At 42.9% G+C, this 20,964-nt stretch overlaps 1 protein-coding gene across 7 annotated transcripts in view; it reads left to right on the forward strand.

Annotated features, from left to right (window-relative positions):
- The first annotated feature begins 2,112 nt into the window (after window positions 1-2,112).
- PALS2 (protein associated with LIN7 2, MAGUK p55 family member) overlaps window positions 2,113-20,964 on the forward strand; it is a 49,937-nt gene continuing 31,085 nt past the window's right edge. For 2 of the 7 annotated variants that reach the window (XM_048950733.1, XM_048950734.1), the window contains exon 1: window positions 2,113-2,291. The gene's annotated coding sequence lies outside the window, so the exon portion shown is untranslated. Of the gene's footprint in view, window positions 2,292-6,142; window positions 6,233-17,817; window positions 17,836-19,729; window positions 19,900-20,964 lie in introns of those variants that run through there. The other 5 variants (XM_048950737.1, XM_048950735.1, XM_048950736.1 and 2 more) reach the window with 5 other exon arrangements.

A 20,964-nucleotide genomic window follows, 5' to 3' on the forward strand; every position in this document is an offset into this window, starting at 1 on the left:
TGGCTGAGAAGCCCTCGAGTCATGTTCAATTCCACTTCAACTAAATAAGATAACTGCTTGTGAAGAATTTTATAAAAAAATATGTTCAACTTGGACATTTTTTTGAGAAACTGCAAGAGGACTGTCATCTCTTTGGACCCAGGGATAGGTAATACCATGTGCTTGTGAAGTTCTTGGCACAGTCACTCGTCAGTGTAGAGCCTTTTGTAGCTACTGTATTTTGAAGACTAAATGAAAATAACTCATAACTACATGAGGACGAGATCTTACTTGATGAGATCTTACACCCATCTGGAGTACTGTGTCCAGGCCTGGGGCTGCCAGTACAGGAAGGACATGGAGCTCTTGGAGCAGATCCAGAGGAGGGTCTCTAAGATGATCAGGGGGCTGGAGTACCTCTCCTATGAGGAAAGGCTGAGGGAACTGGGATTGTTTAGCTTGGAGAAGAGAAGCCTTCAGGAAGATCTTATTGTGGCCTTTCAGTACTTGAAGGAAGCATATAAACAGGAGTGGGAACAGCTGTTTACAAGGGTGTATAGTGATAGGACAAGGGGGAATGGTTTTAAACTGAGACAGGGGAGGTTTAGGTTAGATATTTGGAGGAAGTTTTTCACACAGTAGGTGGTGACGCACTGGAACAGGTTGCCCAGGGAGGCTGTGGATGCCCCATCCCTGGGGCTCTGTGCAGCCTGGTCTGGTGGCTGGCGACCCTGCACATAGCAGGGGGTTGAAATTAGATGAGCATTGTGGTCCTTTTCAACCCAGGCCATTCCATCATTCTATGATTTACTGGTCAACCTGAGAAAGGTTGTTCACTAGCTGGCTGCTGTTCCACCATTCTTTATTTATACCCGTCATATGCTGCTTCTTTGACATCTTTGGTTGTGTAACAATCAGCTTATCTGCTATCTGGTAGGAAGGCACAACCTGAACTGGCTGAAATGCAAATCAGTAGCTAGCAGATTTTCTGTTCAAATGCACTCAATGCCCACGAAGTTCTGGCTTTTTCTCCTCCCCCATGGCTTCCACAGCAAAGGCCAGTGTGAATTGCAGACAGCTATTATTAAGAGTTACCATATGCTGCAGCAGGCTATCGCATATTTTTAAAACAGCATAATTACTGTTGACCTGTACACTTGGATTTTAAAATGTTTGGAAAGTTGGTGAGAGAAGGGAAAAAAAAAATGGAAGTGTGCTGGGGAATGAGGTATTGCTTTGGATAGGAATGCTTTCTTTTCTGGGGCAAACTCTGACCTGTGAGCACGCTTCAGCTTCCACGAGAATTCTGCAGGCAAAAGTGCCTTAGCATTTGCAACTCAAATTTCATTAAGTCCAAGAGTATTCAAAGGTGAAAGTCTTCACAAAATCAACCAGAAGCAGAAAGTGACAGCTAGTCTATAATCACGGCTCAGAACAAATGAAACGTTAGACAACAGCCATGGGAAAATCCGCTTTTCCTGCAGCTCGCACCTTGGTGCTGAGGATGCAGCTGGTGGCTGGTAGTTTCCCTCTTTGGGATGCCTGCTGATCCCCTCAGGCCCAGCTCTTACACAGGCTCACACACACACTCAAACACACACACAGCCCCGCTCCCTCACACCGCACACTCACGCTGACACACACACATCTGTGCTCACGCTGACTCTCCCCAACACAAGCGCACCCTCCTGCACGCGTCCTCATGCACGCTGCCACGCCAGCCTCACACATCCCGTCGCACACACGGATCCACACGCTCAGTCTCACGGTCTCTTACACACACGTGCGCTCACATTTGCACACGCACTCTCACACTCCTATACCCTCGTGCACACGCCCTCACTCGCTCTCCCTCACACCTCCACACACACACACACACACACTCTCACACACGCCGACAGACGCGCAGTTCCTCACGCACTCACGCATTCTCACACACACGCACACCCGCAGGGGCGGGGCCGCTGCCCGGGGCGGTTGGACGGCAGAGGCGCGCGCCCCCTCACGCGCTCAGCCGTTCGCTCGGGCGGGGGTTCGGAGCGGAGAGGAGGCGCTCGCGCGCGCGCGCCGCGGAGGCGGCAGGGGGCGGGGGAGGAGGAGCGCGAGCGCGTGCTGCTGGCAGGCCGGCGGCGCGCGCCGAGGCGGGCGCAGAGCGGCGGGGCCGGAGCCGCGGGGGAAGCGGCGGGGGAAGCAGCGGCGGCAGCTCCGGCTCGCGCCTCCGCCAACCGTCGGCCCGCGGGCCACGGCTCCGTCGATGGGGCTGAGCGGCGCCCGCTGAGGAGGGGACGGGGAGCGGGAGCCGGTGCCGGCCGGTGAGTTTCGATAGCGGGCGGCGCGTGTGCGTGGGGGGGGGGGGGGGGAAGAGGGAGAGCGGCGAGCCGGCGGGGAAATGGAGCGGGAGGCGGGGTCCCGCGGCCATCCGGCGCGGCTCGCTGCCCGGCGGCGGGAGCCCCGAACGCGGGGCGGGCGGAGCCGCCCGCAGGTAGCGGCGCCGTGCGGGCCTAAGGGGCGGCGGACACGGCAGGGCATGGCAGCGCCCGGCGCGGGGAAAGAGGCTGCGGGCCCCGGAGCGGGCTCGGGCTCGGCCTCCCTCCCGCCGCCCCCGGCCGTGTCCCCGCGAGCCCCGCGCCTCATCTCCCGGCCCGGATTACCCCCACCCACCCCCGTCCGCGTTTTCTCTCCTCCAGTGGATTACCGGAGCTCCCGCCCCTCCCCGCCCGGGATCCGCCCCCCTCCCGGGGATTATCCCCTTCCCGGCAGATTATCCCCCGCCCCGCGCCCCGCCGTGCCCCGCGGATTATCCGCGCTCCCTTCGGGATGATTCCTCCCCTCCTGATCTCTGCCCGCCCCGTCCGCGGCCGCGTCCCTCCGAGGAAGTCGCCCGTTCTCCTCTTCCGTCCGCCCCTGCCCGGGAACGGGGGAAACGCGGGGGCAGCGGGTTGGGCAGAGTTCCCGTAGCGCATTCGCCTCCTCGGGCTCCGTGCGAGCCCTGCGGGCGAAGGGACGCGGTGCTGGGGCGGTACCGCTCGTGGCGGAGTTCCGCGGGGAGATGGGTGCACCGCTCGGCGGTGGTGCAGCTGTCGGGGAGATGCCGGTTGATGGAGGAGAGCCCATCCGGAGCAACGCTCCATGGAGACGTGCGTGGTTGGGTGGTGGAAATCCAGTCTAACGCGCAAGCTGTGTGACAGGAGAAGACGGGTCTCTTGGAGGAAGGTGTAGTGTACGGTTGTGACACTGAAATAGGAGTGGGGAGGTACAGGGGTGACATTGCTGTTGCACGAGGGTCAGAGCGCACTTGGACAGCTGTGGTTGGCTCTGTCTGTGGCCAGAGAGAAGGTACCTTTACATCAGCTCTGATGCTCGTGTGGTTTATTGCTGTCAGTGTGCTGGCAGACAAAAAACAACTTCGTTCCTAAGGAGCGCAGATAAGGTTTATCCAGTGTGTTTGGCACCTGCGTACACTAGAGCATTCTCTTATTATCATTTCTGGTCTTATTGCACAGGAGGAGAGTTGCAGAGCTCCTTGCGGCACAAGGCCCAGGATTGCATCCATTAAACTTCCCCGACTTGGCTTGGGGAGGAGGAGGGACTGTGAGAAATTGTAGAGAGGCTGGGTGGCTATAAATAGATGTCGGACTTAAAGGAAGCTTTGAACAAATCTTTCGTACTGCTTCTGTACAGATAGTGTCTGTTCAACCTGACAGTAGCATCGTAATGTTTCTTTTTATTTCTGCTGAGGTGGCTGGCTGTTAACACTTTGCCATGCGACCATCGATCTGCTCAATGTTTGTCACAAAATTCTTGAAAATGCTGTAAATTCTCGTTTAAATAAAGCGCTGACAATTGATGTCTACTTTGAACTAATGGTAATGTGATTTTTAAGCAACTGTTCAGAGAAATCTATGAAATCTACTTTCCTCCCTTGAAATGTTTGGAATTGATGATGTCGCTTTCCTTATTTTGTTCTCGAGCACTGCACTACAGAGATGACTTGAGATCCATATTGTTCTGAAAAATCTGCAGTACCGAGCACGATGTCACCGTAAGGCTGCTCCCATTATTAGTTTTTCATTTCTTTTCTATATGAGACACAATACTACTCTCTTCATTATTAATTTTTACGGAACCTTCAGCATCTTGCCAGAAGTGTGTATATTCAGCTTCTCTGGATTCTGTGTGCGTTTGTTTCTGATGCTGTGGATCACTGCAGTTTCCGTTTGTCAAAGCTGCTTAATACAGAAATTATTGACAAATACACAGTACCAGCTCAGAATGATGCCTGTTCTGCTGCTAAATTAGTGGGCTAACTGTGCATACCCAAAGCCTCCAAAACGATTGAAAAGCTGTTGCAACATATGTGCAATTGGACCTTTCCTGAACTACCTCTTGTTGCTTTTTTTTCTTAAGCAAATAATGGAAGCTGTGCACATAAATCATGGTGTAATCACATATGGGTTTTTAGGTAAAATAGAAATAATGAAGAAAGTGCTGAAAATATGTCTAGCTAACATGAAGGAGTCTTACAGAGGACTAAAAGGGAAATTGAATCTCAAAAAAGAGGGAAAAAAATCAACTAATTTGTAGAAAGCTGCTTATTTAAAGCATACAATGTTAGTCTTCTTTTTTTCTTCTTCCGAATATATGCAAACCTCAACAAGATAAAGAAATGGAAATCTGGACAATCTGATTACTTCTGACATTTCTACTTGATGCTTCCCCACAGTACAAAAGGAAATCCAAATACTCTACCAAATGATTTGGCTGGCTATGTTTTACGCTTTGAAGGATGTGATTGAGCATTGCCCTCAAACACTCAACTTATGCTGTCACAATCAGGCTCCTGCTTGGTATTAGGTCCTCGCATTGGGTACGTCTGTGTGTAGAAACAGAGGTCAGTGATCTGAGGGAAACTTCATAGTGCCATAATGACCGGCAGAAGAGCCTTCAGTGTGAGTCTGTTCATGCAGTGACTCAGTCCCTGAATCATACCATTTTTCTAAATGTATTTATTTGTAGAATACAGCTTTTAAAAAGTTTTGTGTCCTTTAAAACCATGCTTGATACAACCAATGCAGGCTCTTGTGAGTGCCCTCTGATGCACTGTGCAGGACACTGATCTGTAGACAAATGATGCTTTCCTCGTGCTGCAGGAAAGAGGGAATTTCCTTTGCTTTAAGAGGCAACAACAGGGCTGGATTCATGGCAGTGTTTATGGTAGCATTTTAGGTGTTGCAGTGTCCACTTAGATGTGGAATGAATTAAGCTGTCCTCAGATTGGAAAGAATAACAGAGTCACAGAAGCTTAAATTATATGGTCTGTGTTCTGTGTTTAAGGTAAAAACAGGTAAGAATTGACTCACCCTGGTTTGAGAAATTGACTGAGTAGTAATTGTGTTACAAGATAAAGAAAAGTATCTGCTGCAGAAGGCATACTGTAGCATGGACAGATGGGTTCTCAACACCACGTGCACCTGAACTTGCTTTTTGCTGCCCGTTCTTTCTGTTGCTTTGACTTGGCTTTGAATGAGATGTTCGTGTTTTTCTCCCGAGGAAAGAAGAGCCAGTAGAGGAGGTGAAGCGTGAGAGGAAGCCAAACAGCTCGCTGCAGTGGTACACAGCCTATGTTATGTGAACTCAGTGCCGCGCAAACTGAAGCGTGTTTGGCCTTGCATAAGTGGTGAAAAATGACTTTTTAGAACTGTCTTGCAACCAGAGCGGCACAGACAACACTGGGGTCATTTGTGTGGAAGGATGAGGTGGAATATGATCACAGGATGAAAAGCGAGCCTGTGGGAACGTAGTTTTAGTGTCCTCCACAATATAAAATACTCATAATGTGAAGAAAAACTGAACTTGGCTAAGTCTTACAGGTGAGAGGCAGGCTGAAATACAGACAAGCAGGCCACAGGTGCTGCTGGAGGAACGTAATGGTTTGTTTTCATGGACATGAAGCTATCAGTGTGACCTTTTTGTCACGGGACAAATAGTAGGCAGTGATTGTCTCAGAGCTTCAATTTGATGTAGGATTTCAGTTCAGTGTGTGCTAGCAAGAAGGCAGTGCCAGGTAGCTGGGCCAATCACTGGCTTTGGCTAACTCGGTACAGGTGTGACTGAAATCTTTCTAACCTGAGCTCAGCAAATTGTCAGAAGAATGGTTCGGGTTCAGTTGTGAGGGAGGCAGTTAAGGCCTCTTCAAAGTTAAGGCTTTATTTGGTTCCTTGGTCATTATTGCTAACCATCAAGTTTATCTCAGGTAAGCTATGACATCATGATGTTAATATGCCATTCTGTGGCTCAAAAATTTCTTTTTGACAGAATAAAGGAAGCCTGAATTATTTAGTCATGGCTGATGTCATTCTTACAAGAATAACTGACATGAAAAAGAGGTTGAGAGAGGTGTTTTTCTTATGAAAGCATTTACCTTGCTATTTTGTGTTGGTTAGCAAAGTGATGAGTAGTATCATAGCTGTGTTAAATAAGTAAAATAAAACATTGAAAGTTGAAGATTCTCTATTCATGTTCAATTACTGAAGATTGAAACATTGAAGATTCTTATGTTTAATTATTTTCAAGATGTTTGTGGTTTTGTTGTTCATTTGTTTTTAAAAAAGAGTGTTACATGTTGAAAATGCTCCATGTTAACAGTTCTGTGTGTTTAACCCATGTCAGTTGTCTAAAGAACTCGTCCTGACATTAATGTCTGGCTCTCATGAAAACAGTGGAAGCCAGTAAGATATTGCAAGTAGGTGACTCTTCACATTTATTGGCAGCAAATGTTATGTAAGAAATGACTTGGTTGTGCTATTTGGAATATATTGACTAGGCAACCGTTTGAGAATAGGAACCTTATGAAATCCATGCTGACCTTGGGGGAAGTCAGTAATTTCCACAAACTTTTTCTGGTAGAGGGGAGAGAACTGGTTCTCAGCATCTCGCACTGGTACCTTGCTGTAATGGCTTGTGCATATCTGCATTTCAAAGGATCAAATTAATATTGCAGTTGAATTCACTTTTCCAGTAGGTGGAGACACAGCTGTTGATTCCAAAGTATCTTTAGTCTTTATCTGTTTATTTCAAACATTTTTCTCAAAATACTTTCCAAATAATGAAAATTAGAAGGTAAGAGAAAAACTTTAAGATCGTTTCATTTAAGCCTCTTTGCTGAGGTAATGTTGGCATTCAAGTGTCATTTCTGTAGTAAGAGTAGTTACTCAAATAGTTTGTTTTTAGCTTTCTAATTAAAGCTTTGTCTCCACCCACTGGACAAATGTGCATTAATGAAAAGTTAAGGGGATATCACTTTAAATACCTAAACATGGGATAGAGGAAAGTAGATTGAGGGTAAATAGGCAGGGTAAGTAGACTGAGGGTAAACAGCATCAAGCTTTTTGTTATGGCTAGTAACGTAATGTGGGGGAGAACTCAAGTAGGTCTGTGCGGAGTGAAAGGAAAAATATATCAGTCATTCAAGCTTGTTATTATGTACTTCCATTTATGTTTTATTTTTTAATATTTGATTCCATGTTCGTTTCTTTGTTACCAATCTGATGGTTGGAGATAGCTATGCAATAGTCAAATGGGAGCCTTTGTGTATTTTGTATTTAAGACATCTCAGCAACTTTCTGTGTGGCAGTTCTTTTTTTTAACAAGTCAGTGGGCCAATTGGTAAGTCAGCCTTTACATGCCTTCCTATTAAAATTCCTCCCCATGCCTTTCCTGATCCACTGTTGGAGGTTCACAGAAGTCTTTTTGGCAAGATGAAACTGCTTATCCAGCAGAAGTTCTAAAACTGGGGGGACAAACTGCAGCCTAGCGAATGAATGGAATGAAAAGTTTTTCACCTTTCCAAGCAATTCTGGCTTAACAGTGTACTGCACTGTTGTGCTGTAGCAACGCTGCATTGCTGGTTAGAAATTACTTGAACGGTCCTAAGTTTCCTGTAGTCATACTGCTTCTCACAGCTTCGCTTTCATCTTTTGTGTCAGTAGAGGAGCAGGAGGAGGTGTAATTAACAATTGAAAGTTCAATTTATGCATTCGTTGGTAAAGAACATGCTGGCAGGGAGAAACTGTTAAGTGAAACGTATTGTTTATATGACTGGAAGGCAGTCATCTGAATGCAAATCATGCAGATAGTTGCTTTTTCTTTGTGAATCTGCTGAGATGGTTTTGCTGTTTACGTCAGATTTGGTAAATGAGGGCAAACTGAGATGAGCAGTAGTTGACTTGGTCAGCTCTGATCAGTGAAGCTCTGCACGGATTTGCTCAGTGCAGTAGAGGAGCAACTTCCCAAAGCACTTGATGTAATTGGCATTTGTCAGATGCGATCCTCTCTCTGAGGATACTGTTCTATTTCGTGTACGCTGCTGTGTGCGCTATTGAAAGCGATATTCAGGGGAAGCTTCATTTTGAAGTGAGATGCTGGTGATGTTTGGGCTGGCTCTGTGGTTTTTCATTCTTTCACGACTCTCGAGGGTGGCCCATTTGCCTCCAAGACAAAATTGAACCTTTGCATGAACCTGTTGTGTAAGAAGTTGCCCATCCTATCTGTTGATGTTAGCTCTGTGGTTTTGTGAGTGTCTTGGCTCAATAGTGGTAAGATGGTCTAAAGCAGACTCACTATTTTTTGGTAGCCAGATCTACTGGGTTTCAAACAACACTTCTCTAGCATTACCTGGTCTCACAGAGGACAACTGTAGTTGAGTTGCTGCTCTTGCCTGCCGGGATGGTGTCTGTTTCTTGCTGCCCCTGTCTGGGCAGTTTTGAGGACAGACCCTAAATGCGCTAAAAGAAACATTAGGAAAGGCATAGGAGGGCACTGAGTTGGCCATCGAGTTCTTTTAATTTTTACATGTAATTACATAGGAAAAAATTACATGTGATTACACCCTGCCCTCGAGTTACAAGTCTTTGGGATGAAGACAGCGTTGGAAGTCGTAGCTACTGGAATGGGAGAGTGACTGAAGGTGCGCGCTGGTGAGAAGGTGAGACGTTTGGGCGCTTGCAAGGAGCGGGAAGATGGTGTTGGGTCGATTCTGTTCCGGCTCGGAGCGGGAGGTGGGAAGGCCGGCCGGAGCCCCCGCCGTGTCTCTGTGGAAATGTGGCCCGAGCGCTCCCTCTGCTGGCCGCGCCGTGGCAGCGGAGCCGGCTGGCTGCCCGTGTGCTCCGTGCAGGCGCAGCCAGTGCTGCTCAGCCGTAAGTGGCTCAACGCTTTGAAGAAATGCGCTGTAGCCAAAACTTGGTACTTTTCAGAATCTTGATCTGATGAATTGGATTTAACAAGGATTCTTCCGTCCGAGTAGAGTATTGCTTGGAAAGGTCACTGTGTTCTCTTTGCTGGAACTTTTTTTATTACTCTGTGCTGGGAACATGCTAGTTTACTGCTAAAGGGAATTTATTGGCTGTGAATTGAAGGATATGCATTGAACGGGGAAATCGTGGCAAATAGCTCTGGAAACAGCACAGCCTACATTAACAGCAGCAGAACACGCTACTGCAGGCCAGGAAAGCTGTAAGCAGCAACAGAAAAACTGTTGAACGGAGTTCAGAAAGAAGTACTGCATTGGTACTAATGAATGAGGAATGGAAAAGAGGTGGGCTGACTTCAGCAGCTGGACTCCTATGCTAATAAAGTGGAAGATGTCAGATGTATTGACCTGAGTTATGTGATAATCACAAGAGAGGTAAATGCTTCATACCTGATTCAAAGCCTCCAGTGTTTCACATCATTTCTTTCTAGCTGTCCAGAACTTGAGCTTCTGGAATCCAGAAAATTCTAGAAAATCTAGAGTTTTTGTAGATAAGACATAAGTCTAGAACCTTGTTTGACTGTGCATCTTATTTTTTTTTGTAAAGATGCCCAAACTATTTTGTGACACTTTTGTGTCACAATGGGACTGCCAGAATAGTGCTGTTAGGTCTTGCTGTAAATGGATACGTAGTTGGATTAAAACTCTTTTTGTGGACCAGTAGGAAAGCCAGAGCTTATGAGAATACACTGTGGAGTTTGTTTTGCTTTTAGGTAATCTCATTTGTAAGGTACTGCTAAAAGCCTGTAGGGAAACGTCCAGTGGAACCAGTAGGAGTTTTTCTTCGGAGTTGTGAGGATTAGTCTAATTACAGATTTGGAAGAAGTGCCTTTGCAAGAAGTTCCCCAAACACTGCTATTTGTTTTGGAATGAAAACTCATAAGGAAAAGTGGAACTTTGTATTCATTCATAGGTGACTTCTGGGGCTCTGTGATTGTACTCGTTACATGTATCTGATTACTACCGCCAAAGAAGCCCGTTACTCAGAACGTATACTCTTGTACTCAAAATTCTTTTCTCAGTCTTCATGGCATTATGAAACTTATACACATTTCAAAATTAAAAAAAGAAAATAATCCTTTGGGCCTCCCCACCCCAGGCGTCAGTGATTTTACTTTACAAATGTAATTACTGTACTTCCAGAAGGTAATCTCTCTGGACAGCCATAGACTAGTTTGAATTAGATTACTGGTTTTTTTTCTGCAGGGCAAGTTTTGAGTTTTATTTTTCTGTAATTAATTCAAAATTCAGTTCGCTTTTAATGCTTGCTACTCTTCCTTCTTTCTTGACTAGCATTGCTAAAGATACCTGTATTTTAAAGGTTACATTAATTTATAGTCTTATTAGCAGAGTTTCTTAATTTGCAAATATCAGAAATATTTACTTAATAAGCTGAGTAAGCAAACTAAATCAGTTCTGATTTTCAAGTAAGTCTAGCTAAAGTGATGCTTTTGTCAGATCTGGATCTGACAAACTGAAGTAGTTTGGTAAGAAGCTGTGTGAACAAAATATGTAATTTCTTTTTACCTCTGTTACGAAGTCTAGGGACATAAAGATGTTAGTATGAAATAAATAGAGGAAAGGGGTTGGTCTTTGGAAAGAACAGTCAAGAAAATGTTTTCCCTGTTTTTGTTCATGAGCTTCAGCAGGAAGGATAGTTCTCTGGGTAGCTGACTGTGAGCCATGATGGGAAAATAATTCTGAAGTACTTGTCTATAACTTTATATAAATGGCCTGTTTATATTTGATTTTAATTGGTTTCAAAAGTAGCTGTGCATTTAACTGCTTAACAGGGAAATCTGCAAAGATGAATATATGTGAACCTTGTTGGAGAGTACAGTGCTGCTTTGAAATAGGCGGAAGGAAAATGTTGTCATTCTCTGGTGTAAAGACATTCTGTAGTCAGAACATGGGTAGAGGCAGTCCATCTTAATTCTGTAGCTGGCATCTGCTGTCACAGTGCAGGAACATTATATGTTCGTGCAAGTTATTTTTTGCTAAATCCAACATTAGTGGATAAAACTGTTTCTACTTGCATTGTTGGTGAAGTCCTGCAGCCTAGCACATAATACGTTACAAACTTGGAAGTATTTGCTCTTTAATAAGGTAAGTGTTCAAATGATAAAGAGTTTTCATTGGATCAAACCAAAGGTCCATCTAACTCCATATCTTACTTCCAACATGCAGTGCAGCTTCTGAAACCATCAGAGTCTATCGGGAGCTCTTTTTAACATTATTTCTGAATAGTTTTTTCAAGAAGACAAAAGAGAAGCTGTAACATGTTTATTTTGGATGTGTGTGTCTCTTGATAAGGGAGAGCTGGGGCCAGAACATATAGTGTCTGAATAGCCTTAAATTCAGCTTCCAGATAAAGAACTGTGTAACTGTTCCCAAGTATCTAAATACTATTAACAACAAACTTCGGAGAAATTTCTTTATGCTAATCTACAGCAGTGGCAGAATGCAGAATTTAGTGTGTTTTTCATAACTAAAATAACATCGTATGTAATTGCCCTGGGTCTACACATGACCAACTTCCAAAGAGATTTGATCTTTGTTTTTTTGGTGGGGATTGGAAACTAAGGCAGAGAAAAGACTGACAGTGCTGAAGGCACGCAACTGAAAATTTCCAGAAAGAAAGTCCACCTAGTGGGCAGCAAAGGCAACACATCTGCTGCTCTGCTTTTTCTTTTTTCTTTTTTCTTTTTTTTAACATGAGTCACTGGGCAGCAAATGTAAATCCAAAAGGATAATCTAAAACACTGCATGCAAGTAAGCAGCTGTAGGAGTGGCTGCCTGTGAGGAAAGAATTCCAAATTACTAATGCTGCTCTAAAGAAAGACCCTGCAAGACCTCTCTTCTTCATTTTTTGCTCAATGTTGTTACCTATCTGTCTGAACAGAATGGGATTGTTATGATTAATAGGCTGGAGCAAGCAGTCAGTCCATTAAATGTTCTTTAAAAATACATGTTTGTTACTGTTTGTGTTTGTACACATATACTCACGGGCATACATATACAGTGGATTTTTTTATATAGTATTTTATATACATGTTAAGAATATGTGCAAACATATATATGTGTAAAAAAACAGAGCTCTTGTCTTTAAAGAAAAAGCCCAGCATTCATAACCTGTCCAGGAAAGAAACCTCAGGAGAGGTTCAGGTTGGATGTAGGAAAAACATTATTCTCTGCTGGAATGGTGCTGCAGTGGCACAGGCTGCCCGGGGAGGTGGTGGAGTCAGTGTCCCTGGGGGTGTTCAAGAACCATGGAGATGTGGCACTGAGGGACGTGGTCAGTGGGCATGGTGGGGATGAACAGACAGTTGGACTGGATGATCTTAGAGGTCTTTTCCAACTTTAATGATTGTATGAAAGTATAAAAAGGAACTAAGCGTACAAGTTATTTTCCCTAAGCAATCTCCCAGAGTCTAGCTAATGTGTAACTTGAGGATGTTTTAAACTGGATTTCTGTGGACTGTTCATTTTATTTATATGGTATACTTTTACTATTCATGATGCTTCCATGCAAAACTAGTTCAACTTCTTCCTGGACGGGTATTCATACATAATTTGCTGTTGTGCACTGGAGATCTATTTGACTAAACATGAGAAACTCTTATCCTGGATTACTCTTTAGTTTCTTTAAATAATTGATATGGATTTTCTCTGCAGCACTTGCTAACTGAGATGTGATATCTGTATCTTTGTAGCCTACTATGAGGACTGAGCCTGTACTGGTTTTCATTTTGGTAATAGAGCTGGAGGTAAGTTTGCAACAGATTAATGATTACCCATATATGTAACTTAGGAAACATGTCAGGCTGACAAGATGTCTCACGGATTTTGTTGTCATTGACTATTGCTGCCTTATGATGTGTCCAGTTGAAACAGCAGAAGGATACTTAGCCTCCAAGTGCAGGAGCCTGTTTGCCTGTTTACCTGCTCTTCAGAAACCTGTCTGTTGTTGTAGGACTTCTTTCTTCTCAACACATCTTCCACACAGGCATCCTGTATGTGAGGTGGACCTAGCCTTGGCTTATATCTTTGTGTAGTTTTAAAGGCTCTCTTGTGCCACAGAATCACAGAATAGCCAGGGTTGGAAGGGTCCTCAAGGATCATGAATCTCCAAACCCCCCTGCCACATGCAGGACCACCAACCTCCCCATTTAATACTAGACCAGGCTGCCCAGGGCCCCATCCAGTCTGGCCTTGAACATCTCCAGGGACAGGGCATCCACAGCCTCTCTGGGCAGCCTGTTCCAGCACCTCACCACTCTCATAGTAAAGAACTTCTCCCTGACATCCAACCCAAATCTTCCCTCCCTCAGCTTAAAACCATTTCCCCTTGTCCTGCTGTTATCTACCCTTTCAAAGAGTTGATTGCCCTCCTGTTTGTAGGCTCCCTTTAGGTACTGAAAGGCTGCAATGAGGTCACCCCACAGCCTTCTTTTGTCCAGGCTGATCAAGCCCAGCTCCCTCAGTCTGTCTTCACAGGGGAGGTGCTCCAGTCCCCTGATCATCTTTGTGCCACAGGTGTGTTTTTAATGAACACAAAATGATGCAGTGTGGTGGGGTTAGTCGATCATTTTAGTAGTTTGAGTTTTGGATTGGTGGGTCATAAAGTCCTGCATGAACCTACTGTGCTCAGAAACCATTGTGCTTATAATGGGTGGTCATCTGAAGCTAGGTTAGCAAGAGAAATACTCCTTTAAGTTTGTCTGGCAGCACTGTGCTCGGGAAGCAGATTTTTCAATCATCCTGTGGAAACGCATGGACAGTAAGGAAATAATCATCTGTTTCAGTTTGCTGTGATTAAATAAAAAAAAGCAAGAAAAACATTCTTCCTGAAGTTCATCCTTATGTTTTCCTGAATTTAGACTCAACCTCTTTACAGTAAGGATGAGGGAACACTGGAAGAGGATGCCCATGGAGGTGGTGGAGTCTCCTGTGGAGATACTCAAGACCCATGGATGCCCACTTGTCAGCCTGCCATAGGGAACCTTCATTGGCACAGAGGATGGACTCGGTGATCTCTTGAGGTCCCTTCCAACACCTAGAATTCTGTGATTCTGTGTAACTATAGCAGCTGGCTTATCTTTTACTTTAATCATTCTGCAGGCAACTAGCAGTTTGATACGCTCAGTATTGTTTGGGAAACACTTCCATTTTTATAGTAACACATAGTGACTTCTAAGATGCCAGAAAATACATTTTTGTAAGTTCTTGGTTTAGTCCTCTGATGCAATTGAAAAGGTTGGAGATAGGAATTCTAGACCATCTGGTGTTAAAGGTGAACAGGAAATGTACTTTGATCAGTGAAATCAGCCTGATATGAGATCTTAGAACCCGACCAGTGGTTGCTGTACAAAATAGAGCCATAGTGTTATAGAAATAGTTTCTACTACCTGTGGGAATATGATGACATTGACCCAGAGAGACAGGGCTTTTTTTTTCCTCTTTGCTTTTCAGCAAAGTCCCATTTTCATGCTTATTGACAAAAGTCAAAGTTCTTGTGTTTAATCCTTTCATTGGTCAGTGGAAGAAAGAAGCAGCATCCCAACAAAATGCTAAAAAATATTTTTTCAAGGTGACGTTCTTACTGCCTTTGAACAAGAAATGTCACTGGCAGAACTGTAGTTTGGGATAAGTGGAATATATTCTATGTAAGTTCTCAGCCTTGACGTAAGTTGTCAAGTGTATAAAAGTACCAGTGGTTCAGTTACCAAGAACAAGATTAGACTTCTTGAAGTGCTCTTTCTTCTTGGGATAAGACATTTTGATTGCATTGGATAAAACAAATAGTCCTTTTTTAAGTTTATAAGTAATACAGCAGCTGAAATTGCACTAGAAGGTCAAGTGTTCCTCTAACCATTGATTGTCGCTGAGAGAAGTGACAATGTTATATCTGTTCCATTCTCAAAATAGCTGAATTTGATCTTCTGAAAGTAAGGGCCATGTAGAGGTGTTTTTTCTCTTAGTGGAGTAACATAATCTTGGGAAGAAAACTGAGGTGAAATGCAACATGCATATACTTCTTGTATAGAAGTGGGGTGGGAAGCAAATGGGAAGCAGTAAAAATTTCAGCAAATATTCTCTAGAATTACTAGGTTATCTGTAATCAAGACTGAAGTCCTACTAAAGCTTTTATTGCATTGTTTTTAGAGTTAATTGGCAACTTCTGCCTGAGTTAACTGGATGAAAAAAGGCAAAAAAAAGTGAAGAGTCATCAAGACTATAAAAATACTGGCCATTTGTTAAAATAGAATTTAAGCATGTTAGGCAGGTCTCCAAATGTCTGTAGCACAGATTGTTTTTAATCAAAATACTTATCCTTCTAGTTGCAGCTAAGAAGCCATTTTGATTTTAGCTTCCACACTGTTTCCTAAGAATTTAGGTGTACTTTGGAAATAAGAGAGTTTTCTTAGGTAAACAGAAATAAGCAATGAATGGAAGGATAGTTGATAGCATTTTATTAGGGATATATTGGTATGAATAACCTTTGAGAACCAAGTGGGTTAATCAGGACTTACTTACGCTATGTGACATTTCACAGATTGAAGTTAAATGTATGCAAATACCTCATCAGCTTCTCTTGAGGGGATCTGAATGTAAACCTCAGAATGAACTTTCCATTCAGTAATTCGCTTCCTTCTTGTTTGCTCATTTTCTCTGGCCTAATTCTCAGAAACAACTGTAGTGAATACCTTAACTTTGGAGTCACTGGAACTACTTATCTGCTTGCAGCTGAGCATACACTTACATCTTTTCAGCAATATTTAGCAAGAACTCATGCCTCCTATGGAATCTCACTTCCTACTAATACTGTCTAAAGAATTTTTTTTTTAAGACGGTAGTCTGAAATGATGATACGTGGTGACAAATTGAACCCTAAGCTTTTGGGAGCCTGTGCAGTCAGCATAATGTAATTGTTCTTGTAGAAATGCCAGGCTATATACATGGACAGGTGGAGCAGATGGCAGTCCCATTTGAGTGCTCCCCTTCCCAGCATAGTGAAAGCACTCTTTTTCAGTGCTAGACTGTACAAAAAGGACAGCTGTGTTTCCTGTGCCATCAGTTGGAACGGGCTGTAGGCATATATTTACATTTATTTTTTTCCTTCTCAGCCACTCCTTCTACTGTATCTAGTTTTAGTAACTTCATCATAATGTATTATTTTCTTTCTAGTCTTTTTCTGCCTTTTATTTAATAGAATTTGAAATTATTCACTGCTAAATAGCTGTCCAGGGCTTTGGGGCCTCAAACACAGTTTTACTCTTTGTGTTAGAGGTGACCAGCTTCTTCAGTTTGTACTAGGGTTTAACTTCTGGGTGAATATTGTAAGCACTTATGGTGGGTGGAGTATGAGCACATACATTTGTGTAATAGCTTGTATAAGTTCGAAGTGCACAAAGCAGATGGCTGCAAAAAAACCACCACAGATAATCTTACACTGAGACCATCTTGAATTGCTGCATCCCAGTGATGATCAAACTCACAAAAATGTTTTCCATCCCTCCCAAATGTCTTATCAGTGAAAACTTCCGAAGGATTTAAATCAGCCAGATCTTTTATTGGAAGCTTCTTTGTAGTAGGTATCAAAAATAACACATCTCTTAAGTTTGTTTTGGGTGCTTTTATTGTACTGTGTCTTCTGGAATCTATATCCCCTCCTTGAAGAATATAGAACACTGTGTGGTATGTTAGCTTTGTTAGCATGCTGGATTCAGCTGTGGGTAATTCAAGCATGTTGTTTGTCCTGAGGTAATCAGTGGATTTGCTAATACTTAATTTTATTTGAACTCCATACTTGTAGGAACAGAGAAGACTGTCACCTCTTTAGAAGGCTGACACCTTTAGAAAGAGGTGTAAAATCCATTGGCATTAAACTCAATTTAGTGCTTATGGTAAAAAATCTGAATTGCTGATTCTGAATCATAGTTCACATGTCCAGTCTTGTCTTTGGATGTCTGCATGTCTAGTTGCTTCCTACACTTCCTTCTCTTCCTTTAGTCCAGTGTATGCTGATAATATAGGTGAGGGGAGTTACATGGAGAGCAAGGATGGGTTTACAGATTCCATCACTGTAAAAAATGGTTACCAGGCACATGGGACCAAGAAATTGCAATGCACCTTGGTGTATGCTGCCTGAGCTTGATAAATATGCTCACAATTCATTCATTAAGTGTGCACGCATACACATGTGTGCCCACACAAATGCACACGCTCAAAATAAAATAAATTTGAGCATGTAAAATTTCAAGTAATTGCATTTTGAATTCCAAGTAATTACGATCTGTTAAAAATATTCACAAGACTATTTAATTCTCAACCTTTTTGGCCTTGATTTAATCCTATGTCGAGCTGAAAAATGATGCATACTTGATAGTATCTTTTTCCTTCATAGCCCTTATTGCCCACTGTACTGGACAGGAAGATTGTAATTTGAAAAATGAAATTTTAAATATAGAGACTTAGCTTTTTTTTTTTTTTTTTTTGAACCAGTGCTGCAGGAGCTATTTTCAGACCAGTCTCTCTGGTATTAAAAAGTAAGTGTTGATTCCTTCTGTGTGAAAGCTGGCCTATGTGGGTCTGAAAACTTATGCTGAGGAGTGATGTGGTGTTTAAATCCTGACACTGTGTTTAGAAAAACAGACGTTCTGCCAGCACTTCTGCAGTTGAGAAAGCCTCTTTCATGTTTCAGCTGCTTCAGACACTGAATGCAAATTCCTTCTTATGGAATCAAGTGCCATTGCTATTTGCTACCATGGCAAGTTTCTATAGAGAAATCCCTGGTGCCATCAGTAAGCTTGATTCATGGAAATGGTATTGTATTAATGGGAAAAAAAAATTCAAGCAGTGTACTGTACTATTATTGCTGCTAAATACTCTTCTAAATTGCATGTTATTAAAGGAGTTTCAACATGACACTCTGCTCCTTTTAATGGCTCCCTATGTGCAGACAAACACTGTGATGTGGACCAGTTATCCAGTGAGTGGTTGGTGACTGAGCTTGTGCTTTTATTGCTCTGCCATTGGATTTGTCCACAGATGATGTTCTGGCTATCTGCATGTAGTTTATTTATATCCATTTTCTCAAGCTATTTTTCCCTCCCCAGCTGTGCCAGAAAGCAAACTGAGGTCTGGCTTTGCACACACATGTGGGTTATGTATAGCATGCTTGTAGCTGAGCTGCTGGAATCTGTTAATTAAGAGAAGTGTGTGCTCAAGCTGCTTAGAAATTGCAGCTGCTTTTTGATGAGGGGACTGCTGGCCAGTCTCAGTCTCGAATGTTAGTCTTGGTTCTTCCACCCCATGACCAGTGCAGTGTGTGAAGGTATGCTGCAGGCCATGCTAACATACATGGTGTCCTAAAAGTTGAAGCAGAATTCAGATTTCATAGAATCATAGAATATCTAGAGTTGGAAAGGACTCATAAGGAGCACTGAGTCCAACTCCTGGCTCCACACAGGATGACCCAAAAATTAGACCAAATGTTTGGGAGTGTTGTCTGAATGCTTCTTGAACTCTTGTAAGCTCAGTAGTGAGATGACTGCCCTGGAGAGCCTCTTCCAGTGCCCTACAACCTTTCTATTTGTGTTTTATTTCTATTTCCTAGAGGAAAATCAATGAAAAATAGAGATTTCGAGGGAGTGGGGAAAAGGGAGTGGAACCAAAGAAAACCAGCAAAACCAATCAAACAGATTGATTTGCTTTTTTTGAAGAGGGATTTGCACTTTCTGAAAATGCATAATCTCATAGACTAGGTTTTGTTTCAGGCCTTTCAAAATGATGGGGAAAAATAAGGTCATTTAACTTCAATGCTGAATTTGCATAGCCAATGACTACTTCATCTATTTGATTCTTGCTTCTTTTATGTTCTGTATGGCCAATATAGCTGGTCAGTATAGTACTTGTTTTCCATTTCCAGTGGCTATGATTGTTATGAATGACTTTTCATCTTGTAACATCCAGAAAACACTGAGTATTTTAGCATTATGGAAGAAGACATCATTGCCCTTTTAAGTTCACTCAGGAACTTGACAATAACTTTATGTTAAATTATTCCACCATCTTAGAGTTAGTTCTGTTCAAAAAACCAATTTATCCACAGGAGGGTACATTGCTCTCTTTTTATATATCTCTCAGGCCCAATACACTTCTGGTAAAGAGGAATTTAATGGGGAGTATAATAAGCAGAAACTACTGTGGATGGGACTGACTGCCCTGAGAACTCATTTAGTGTGATGAAACAGTCCTCTTAACTGCCATGCTGAAGACAGTTGGCAAAGCAATTACTCTTCTAGGTCAAGACCCTGGCTTCATAAAACCTTCTTGTGGAAAAGCCAAAACATGAAATTATTTATCTGTTGCAGTGGGATTCCAAAATTGGGGATGGAGAAGAGTTATAGTACCTAACTTGCTGTTTCTGATTTTGCATAGGGGGATTTTAACTGGCTATTTTGAGAGTCTTCTCCACTTTTTTGTTGATGGACTTATATTCTAAGTCATTCTGACTACTGATACTGAAGTCACTCACTGGGCCTGGAAACTTGTGCAAATTTGAGAGATTCCATAGCCAAGAAACCAATGGGGATCATCACTCTATGAAGGTACTGCTTGAACTAACATCTGTCTCTCTCCTCTCTTCCCACCCCAACCTTCTCTGAGACCCCTGAGCAATAGAACTGAGGGTCAAAGACAAGAAAGTCAGACAGCTTTTACTATGCCACTGTAAATGGGATCGAAGATAGCATACACGGATGTGTGTGAGCTGTTTTAAAGAAACAGCAATTTGAGTTTGCAGATTAGAAAGAAATGTTCTTGAAGTTTCTTTAAATTTCTTCCTCTCTGTAGTTTTTCTCATGTTTCTCTCATGTTTCAGACTATGGACAATTTGATAGTGACGTCACTTTAAAATGAAAGCATGTTATGAAAGAGGTCATGAAGCCTTGATAGACTGTATTCTTTGATTAAGTTCTGCAGTGCTGTGGACTGTCCAAGATGGAAAGTTTAGCTACCTTTGCATTTACCAGAATTTCTTTTTTTTTTTTTTTTTTTGGGGGGGGGGGGGGGGGGGGGGGGGGGGAGGGGGGGAGAGTGGTGAATTGAACAGAAGATTTGCAGAATTTGGCTTCTGTTACAGTAATGACGGGAGGAATTCATGTAATGTAGGTGACTGGAAGCATGTTCTTTGCTATCAAATATGAGGAATAAACTGAAATGAGATGATTGTCTTCTGCTACAGGAGTTACCAGACTTTGCTTACTTTCATGTCGCCTGTGGGCCTGGTACAATAGCAGCAGATTATATCTGGGCACATAACATGTTTCTGACTTCTCAGTGTTTCGTTTGGGAAGTTAGTTGTACTTAATACTCAATTTACGCTCATTCTTTGAGCAATGGGGATTGATAGCTGTTTGAAGCAAGGTGTTTGTATACAAAGCTGAATATTATATTTCAGAGCGTGAAGTTTGTTTTCCTCTTATTTGCTGCAGCCCTTCTGCTACTCTGAAGTGCCAGTTAAGTTCTCAAGGTTCTGCCAACTTATTTGTTTAAAGGGAGTGGACAGGTGGACAGGAATCTCAAATTTATTGTGTAATTAAAAAACTCTTAACCATTTAGTCACTAATTATTTACTGTAAGCCTTTGCTCAAAAGCTCTGTGGTTTGGGTTGT

This window comes from Lagopus muta, chromosome 7 (genome assembly GCF_023343835.1).
Source record: "Lagopus muta isolate bLagMut1 chromosome 7, bLagMut1 primary, whole genome shotgun sequence".
Lineage (NCBI taxonomy): Eukaryota > Metazoa > Chordata > Aves > Galliformes > Phasianidae > Lagopus > Lagopus muta.